Source organism: Mus caroli, chromosome 4 (genome assembly GCF_900094665.2).
Source record: "Mus caroli chromosome 4, CAROLI_EIJ_v1.1, whole genome shotgun sequence".
Taxonomy (NCBI): domain Eukaryota; kingdom Metazoa; phylum Chordata; class Mammalia; order Rodentia; family Muridae; genus Mus; species Mus caroli.
In genome coordinates, this window is record NC_034573.1 from 123432291 (window position 1) to 123441551 (window position 9261).

The 9261-nt window shown below is 44.4% G+C and overlaps 1 pseudogene; it reads left to right on the top strand.

Moving 5' to 3' along the window:
• The first annotated feature begins 1989 nt into the window (after positions 1-1989).
• Positions 1990-2592, top strand: LOC110293426 (annotated as a pseudogene).
• Positions 2593-9261: the final 6669 nt, after the last annotated feature.

The window sequence follows — 9261 nt, forward strand, 5'->3', positions numbered from 1 at the left end:
TCACTTTGTAGACCAGGCTGGCCTCGAACTCAGAAATCCGCCTGCCTCTGCCTCCCGAGTGCTGGGATTAAAGGCGTGCGCCACCACGCCCAGCTTTGCTGTGGCATTTCTCACCTGCTCCCAAAGTCTGTGTCATTGACTAGTGCCACCTGACCTCCAACCCCCAAGGGTAGGTAGGGTCGGGCTGCGAGTAGTCTAGGGCATACACAACAATCTTTGACTACATAGCAAGTTCAAGGCTACTGGGCTATGAGAAACACTGCCTTTCAAAAAAAAAAAGACAAAAACAAAGGAGGCTAGAGGCTGGGTGGTAATTCAGAAAGCTGCTGGCTGGGCATAGGAATTTGAGTTCAAACTCTAGAATCCACATGCAGAAGCCAAGCATGGTGGTGGTACATGTGTATAATCTCAAGACTGGGAGGCGGAGGCAAATACATCCTTGAAACTCGCTGGCCAGTCAGTTTGGTGTGTATGCGGTGTGTTTAAAGTCAGCACTTGGAAGGCAGAGACAGGCAGATCTCTGTGACTTTGAGGCCCGGTGGTCTATAGAATCAGTTTGAGGACAGCCAGAACTACATAGAGAAACCCTGTCTCAAAACAGAAGGACAGCCAGGCGTGGTGGTGCACGCCTTTAATCCCAGCTCCTGGGAGGCAGAGGCAGGAGGATTTCTGAGTTCGAGGCCAGCCTAGTCTACAGAGTGAGTTCCAGGACAGCCAGGGCTATACAGAGAAACCCTGTCTCGAAAAAAACAAAAAACAAAAAACAAAAAACAGAAGGACAACAAGGTGGATAGCTTCTGAGAAATGACTCCTGAAGCCAACTCTGGCCTCCACGAACATCCTCACACAATGCACACCCAACAACCACCATCAAATGAACTCGAACACACACACACACTTCCTTTCACTAACTATGGCAGTTTGGGGGTTTCTTTCATGCAGTGACTTGTTAAACTAAATAAGAGATTTTAGTACAACCACTTTATGCTTATCCCCGGCTGGCTTACAAATAAGTGAGACTCAGACTATGGTTATTTTATTTGGCCTTGACAGTTACTGAAGGTATACCTCCCCAGCGGTGTACCCCAGATACTTGCTGTTTCTCTTGGCTGTGTGCTCATGGTCCCTCTCCCCTCATGGCAGCTTCCTCCTCTCCCTTCTTCAGTCACTCTTCCCCCACCAGGTCACTCCCAACCCTAACCTAACCTCTAATCCCTTCAGTAATTGGCTATAGCCAATTTTATATAGCCAATAGTTTTTAAATCAAGGAACAAGGTTTGCATAATGAATGCTTGTAAACACGAGAAGTCACTCATAGGCCTAGAATAATTCTTTAGGTATAAAATTTAGCATTACAATACATAGCAACAGACCAAACCTCAACAATTCTCATTTCTTTGTCTAACTTTAAAGGTTCTTTCTTTTATAGTAATAAACAACATACTCCAGGGACAATTACGAAATTATTATGAAAATTATTAAGCAAAAGTTACATTCAAAAAAATCCAGTCTGTTTACATTTGGCTGCTCAGGAGAAAATACTCTATTATCTATCCTGGTGAGTTCAGAGTTCTGTATCTAAATCAATTTTATCCTAATTTGTATTACAATCCGAAAATTACCTTCTTAGACCTAAAACATTCTTTTAAATCCTAAACACCTTAACCTCATAGTAAGACTATGGCTATTTAGTCTTCAGTCCTGTCAGAGATTTGAGAATATTATTTGGGTATGCAGGAAGTGTGGAAATTCGGTTTCCAAAAATCATAGAAATCTGCCAGGCAGTGGTGGCGCACACCTTTAATCCCATAACTTAGGAGGCAAAGGCAGGTGGATTTCTGAGTTCGAGGCCAGCCTGGTCTACAGAGTGAGTTCTGGGACAGCCAGGGTTACAAAGAGAAACCCTGTCTCGAAAAAAATAAAAATAAAAAACAAATTAAAATTTTTTTAAATTAAAAAAAAAATGTTGCTCTTCCTGTAAGCGGCCAGAAGTCACCTGCCAAGATGGTTCGCTACTCTCTTGACCCAGAAAACCCCACAAAATCATGCAAATCAAGAGGGTCAAACCTTCGTGTTCACTTTAAGAACACCCGGGAAACTGCCCAGACCATCAAGGGTATGTATATCCATAAAGCCACCAAGTATCTGAAGGATGCCACTTTAAAGAAGCAATGTGTGTCATTCCGGCAGTATAATGGTGGAGTCGGTAGGTGCGCCCAGGCCAAACAGTGGGGCTGGACACAGGGTCGGTGGCCAAAAAAGAGTGCTGAATTTTTGCTGCACATGCTTAAAAATGCAGAGAGTAACGCTGAACTTAAGGGTTTAGACGTAGATTCTCTAGTCATTGAACACATCCAGGTGAACAAGGCACCTAAGATGCGCTGATGAACCTACCGAGCTCATGGCCGGATTAACCCATACATGAGCTCCCCCTGCCACATTGAGATGATCCTCACTGAGAAGGAACAGATCATTCCAGAGCCAGAAGAGGAGGCTGCACAGAAGAAAAGGATATCCCAGAAGAAACCGAAGAAACAAAAGCTCATGGCCCGGGGATAAATTCAGCATAAAATAAATGCAGATAAAGTTAAAGGTCAAAAAAAAAATGTCATGCATGGTAGTATATGCCCAAAGTCTCAGCACTTGAGAGGCTGAGGCAGGAGGATTGCTATGAGTTTGAGGCAAGAGTTAATACAATAGCATAACCTGTCTCAAGAAACAAAGAACAAAGTACACAAAAAAACCCACAATAAAACCTTTTAATAATGTCTCTTTATTAAATCATTTGTTGTTGTTGTTCATTTTGTTTTTATCATTTGTTTGGGGTTTTGTTTTTGTTGTTTTGCTTTGTTTTTTTTTTGTTTTGTTTTGTTTTGTTTTTTGTTTTTCGAGACAGGGTTTCTCTGTGTAGCCTTGGCTGTCCTGGAACTCACTTTGTAGACCAGGCTGGCCTCGAACTCAGAAATCCGCCTGCCTCTGCCTCCCGAGTGCTGGGATTAAAGGCGTGCACCACCACGCCCGGCTCTGCTTTGTTTTTGAGACAGAGTTTCTCTGTGTAGCCCTGGTTATCCTGGAACTCATTCTGTAGACCAAGCTGGGCTCAGAGTTACAGATCTGCCCTACCTCTGCCTCCCAAGAGCTGCGATTAAAGGTGTGTGCCACCACTGCCCAGTTAAACTATTTGTTTGAGAGGCAGAGGCTCACACTGTGCTCAGGCTGGCCTGGAATATATGTAACCCGTGCTAGCCTTAGTCAATCCTCTTGCCGTGGTCTGCTAACCCCTGGGATTAAGCGGAGGGCAACAGTAGATCAGAGAGAGGAAAATAGGCTTGCTGCACTTCCAGTTTGCATCTGGAGGGCACAGGACATGCACAAGGACACAAGGTACTCCTAGACGTTGCAGCCCCACTTACTGACCTAGCAAATCCAAAGCCAGCGGGTCCAGGTACTTCAAGTTAGCAGGAAGGCCTGGAGTGAGGAGCCCGCTCAACACGGACAGGAGACTCAGATGCCAACAGATGATGTGATTGACTCATGAGAGAACAGTCGAGTAGAAATTGAAACACCTCGGGATCTCACCCTGCAGCGCACTCAGAAATGGCTGTGCTGTAAGTACCCTTACCGTGGGATCAACAAGCCAACACTCCAGCAGATTTTATTTATTTTATTTTATTTGAAAAAGGTATTCACACAGCCCAGGCGGGCCTCAAACTAACCATGAAGCCAAGTCCTTGATCCTCTCACTTCTACCACTGAGTGCTGAGATTTCGGGCCTGTACCATCATAACAGGCTTCTACAGTGCAGGCACTCTCCCCACTGAACTACAGCAGCCAGCTAAAGGGGAGAGGGGTGTTTACATATGTCAGTATTCAAATTTACAAGATGAGAACCCAGCAAAGTGGTCCATTCTGAGTCAACTAAGACTGCTTTATTCAAGTTGTGTAAGTATACACGCCAATCAAAGGGGGCCAGAGCATCATCAGTTGAGTTAGCAATGGCTAAAAGTAGAATCCATCCATTTTCTCCTTAATTTCTACTACCTACTGCAGGGGTTAGCAGACCACGGCAAGAGGATTGACTAAGGCTAGCATGGGTTACATATATTCCCACCTGTTCATATCAAGTCCCATAATTAAAAGAATGAGACCCTATCCTCCACAGGCAGCCTTTTGGTAGGGTGGTGAACTTTTTTTGTTTGTTTGTTTTTGTTTTTTTGAGACAGGGTTTCTCTGTATAGCCCTGGCTGTCCTGGAACTCACTTTGTAGACCAGGCTGGCCTCGAACTCAGAAATCTGCCTGCCTCTGCCTCCCGAGTGCTGGGATTAAAGGCGTGAGCCACCACGCCCGGCGGGTGATGAACTTTTAAGGTCATATAGAAAGAATTGCCATAAACTGGAAGCAAAATGGATCTATCTTAGATTGCCAAAATATACCAAAAACATGGAAAATATATCCTTGTCAAAAAGAGAATGCAGGGCTGGCAAGATGTCTGAGCAGGTAAGGAAGCCTACTGCCAGGCATGCCAACCTGAGTTCAAGTCTTGAACTACACACTTAGAAGAAACAGCTTAGTGTACAAATTGTTCTCTGACCTCCACATGCACTCTATGGCACATACAGACACACACATACATAGACACATACACACACACACATCTTTTTTGTTTGTTTTTGGAGACAAGTTATCTTTGTGTAGTCCCAATTGTCCAAGAACTAGCTCTGTAGACCAGGCTGGCCTGGAACTCACAGTGACCTGCCTGCCTCTGTCTCCTGAGTGCTGGAATTAAAGTGTTTGCCACCAAAGCCCAGCAACCTCATTCTTTTTGTGTCAAAACTTTTCTTTGTTTCTTTTTTGAGACAGGGTCATTCTATGTAGCCTAGGCTAGCCTCTGATTTGTAGCCTCCTACCTCAGTCTCTTCAGTGCTGAATTACAGGTGCACCACCACACCAGCTAACATTCTACATCAAGTATAGCCTAAAATGGAAACCCAAAGGTGCCTGCCATGGATCATGCAGTCTCGAAGAGGAGCCAGCACTGTTCCCATGGTGTGTGACTGGAATATTCTTGTTTTGACCTGTTACTATAAGGATATCTCCGCTCCAGACTGACTTGCTAACCTGGAGGGTTTCACTAGTTAGTCCTCAGAGAAGAGGAACTAATGGAAAGAAACTATTGCTTGGGGCATGGTGGTTGGTGTTTAATCCCAGCCCTCAGCAAGCAGAAGCAGGCAGATCTCTGAGTTCGAGACTAGCCTGGTCTACAGAGCGAGTTCCAGGACAGTCAGGGCTACACAGAGAAACCCTGTCATGAAAAACTGAAAAAAAAAGAAAAGAAAAAGAAAGAACTTAAAGCTAAAGAGAACCTGGGTGCTTTCCCAGAAATAGACCGTTCTGTTGTATCCAAAGCAACACATTCCGTGTCATTACAGTCTCAGCCTATGATGACAATCATTCACTCAACACATGCGATGTGTGACACTCCTGGCCAGGAATCCAGCTAGAGTATGTTCAAGAGATTGTCAGGAGAAAAATTACAATTAGAGTAGACAAACAAGAAAGGAAAGACATCATAAGCTCTAGGCTAACCTGGGCTGTAGTGTAAAAAGTCTGAGAGCTGGGCAGTGGGGCCCATGCTTTTAGTCCCAGCACTTGGGAGGCAGAAGCAGGTGGATTTCTGAGTTTGAGGCCAGCCTGGTCTACAGAGTGAGTTCCAGGACAGCCAGTGCTACACAGAGAAACCCTGTCTCCAAAAACAAAAGCAAAAACAAACAAAACAAAAAAGTCTGAGAGACAGAGAGAGAGAGAGACAGAGACAGAGAAAGAGGGAATTAAGGCATGGCAAGAGGAAGAGAAGCACGGATTGGAGGAAGGAATTGAAGCCAGGCTTACAAGTCTAACAAGCCCCACCTATTGTAGAAGGAATGTCCAAAGTCAGGAGTTTGAGGCCAGCTTGGCCAACACAGTGAGACACTATCTCAAACAGACACAATAAGCAGACAGTGGCGGTGCATCCCAGCACTTGGAAGGCAGATGCAGGTGGATCTCTAAGTTCAAAGCCAGCCTGGTCTTCAGGGCAGCCAGGGCTATACTGAGAAACCCTGGCTCAGAAAAACAAAAAACTAAAAACTAAAAAACAGAGTAAACAAAGCAACAACAACAACAGCAAAATGTTCTCAAAATGGGCAAAGGATCTGAATTAACATTTCTCAAAAGACCTTTATTGTATAATGCCAGAAATATTGGCATATTCCTGTAAATCCAGCCCTCAGGAGCTGAGGCAGTAGGATCACATATTTTGAGGCTAGCTTGGATATCTTAGTTTCCTTTCTGTGCTGTGGTAAAAATACTGATCAAAAGCAAACTGAGGAAAGAATTACAATCGACCTCAGAAGCAAGTCAGGACAAGAACTCAAGGCAGGAACTTAAGAAGAAGACGTGAGGAAAGATGCTGACTGACCTGCTCTATTGGGGGGATGTTTTGTGCACTGTATATTCAGATGCTCATTTCTAGGCAGAGATGACTATGTGAACATCTTGGGGGTGGTTCTGTGCAGTTTGTATTCAGATGCCGATTTTGTTGTCATGATGCCCGGTTGCAGTCCTAAGGTTGTCACGGTCAAGCATCTCCAGTCTCAAGAGCAAGCCTGAGCAGGACTCACATTACAGGTAAAGGACCACGTAGCTGGGAAGTAGCCAAGTAGCCAAACCATCAAGCTAGCATAGGAGAGCTAGAATAGATGGGTATCTGCCCAGTTATAGTGCTTGCAGACGTTTAATAAATTTATTAGGTCTCTGTGTCATTTATTCAGGAGCTAAAATGGACTAGAGACAGTGTAAAAATGCCCTGCAGTTATTTGGGAGCAAAGGGGCCAAAGCAACACCTACAATTACTCCTCAAGGCTAGTTCAGCCTGCTTTCTTATACAACCGAGAGTCACCTGCCCAGCTATGGCACCATGCACAGAGGTGAGTGGTACCATCAGTCATCAATCAAGAAAATGCCCCACAGGCCAATCTGATGGAAGCAATTCCTCAACTGAGGTGGTCTCTTCCTAGATCTGTCTAGGTGTGTATCAAGTTGACAGAAGCCAACCAGCACACTGGACTACATAGTAAATTCTAACTCAGTATGAACTACAGGTCAAGACTTTGTTTCAAAAACAAACAGAAAAAAAAAATATGTGAATAGCCAGAAGAAAATGCCAATTGAGAAATATAATCAACCAGAGTGAAAGCCAGGCAGATGGGAACATTGGGAGTTCAAGGCTCTCCTCGGTTACATAGCAACTTGGAGGCCAGCCTGGGCTGTGTAAGACCTTGTCTCAATGAAACAAAAGAAACCCTTACAAATAGACACTATGATACAGCAGAACACAAGCTCATGTGGTTATACAACAAAAGGCAGGAGGACAGTTTAGCAGTGAAGTGCATGCTCCCAAGCCTGAGAACCTAAATCCATCCCTGAGGCCCACATGGTAGAAGGCAGGAACCAGCTCCCACAGACAGCTCTCTGACTTCCACATGTTTTCTGTGCCACATGTAGACCATACATGTGAAAAGAAATGACAAAAACTAAACATCAGAATCCCAACACTTGAGAGGCAGAGGCATGTAGAGGCTAGTCTGGTCTACAGAGCAAGTTCCAGGATAGCCAGAGCTGGAGAGAGAAACCCTGTCTCAAGAGATGAAAAATCTATGAACTATAAACCCAAAACCATTCATCTGATGGGGCTAGAGATTGGGTTCTGCTGTTAAGAGCATCTGCTGCACTTGAAGGTCCCAGGTTCCATTCCAAGCACCCAATCATGCTGATCCCAACTGCCTGTAACTCCAGCCCCAGGGGACTCAGTGCTCTCCTGGTGTTGGCAAGCAAGTTACCCATGTGCACATACCAGCACATGGACATACGCATTACATAATGAAAACATAACAGTAAATCCTAAAAAAACAAAAGCTAGGTAAATACTGGTGGCAATATGGGAAATTGGTGGTGGGAATGGAAAGTGGGGTAGTGTTTTGGAGCTGGGGAGACAGCTCAGTTTGCTGGGCAAACATCAAGACCTGAGCTTGGATGCTAAGCAACCACAGAAAAAAATGAACCCGAATGGATGCATCTGGGACCACAGGGTTGGGGACAAAGGCAAATGGATCTAGGTGCGCACTGGCCATCAAATATAGTCAGAATGGTAGCTTCCAAGTCTGTAAGAGACACTATCTCAAAAACTTAGGTGGAGTGCCCATTGGTGGTGCTGCACACATTCAATTCCAGGACTCGGATGCAGAGGGAGGCAGATGTCTGTGAGTCGAAGGCCAGCCTGGTCTACAGAGACCAGGACAGCCACGGCTACACTGAGAGTCCCTGTTTTGAAAAACAATTAAACAACAACAAATAACACAGTGTTGAGAAATAGAAAAAGACACCCACACAGACTGGAACACGCATGAGCAAGCAAATCCAAATTTTTAGGACTGCAGATTGAATATAGGGCCTTACATGTGCAAGATAAGTGCTCTATCACTGAGATATCATCTGCAATTTAGTTATTTATTTTAATTAATCTATTTGGAGGGAAGTTTCCACATACTTCGGGACATACCTGAGGATCATGTATGATCAAGCACTCCACACACCGAGCTACACTCCGAGCCTCCACCTCGACTCCCAACTATTTTCTAAGACAAGGTCTTTCTGAGGAGCCCTAACTGGCCTGGATCCTTAGACCAGATAGGCCCGGAAGGCAGAGAGTCCACCTTCCAGCCCCACCTCCATAGTGCTATGATTAATGGCACACACCACCACCTGTGGCCTTCCGGTTTTAATTGGAGAAAGAATCTTGATAAGCTACTAGCTTGACCTTGAGTCCACTCCATAATTCAAACAAGTCTTTTTTTTTTTTTTTAAACACCACCCCCCTTTCCTATTGGTTTTTTTGAGTCAGTGTTTCTCTTTGTAGCCCTGGCTGTCCTAGAAATCGCTCTGTAAATCAAGTTGACCTCAAACTCAAAGATCCAAATGCCCTTGCTCCTCAGGGTGCTCAGACCTCAGTCTCTCAAGCGAGGGGCTACGCCATATGTGTCATATAACATAACCCAAGTGGAACAAACAAACAAACAAACGTGATTACAAACGCAAAGTATATTGTATGCCAGCAGCAGTAGCTTTGTGTTCTTTTTTTTTTTTTTTTTTTTTTTTTTTTTTTTTTTTTTTTTTTACACAATTGTGTTGATTTTATTAGACCAAATCCACACCATGAATATATG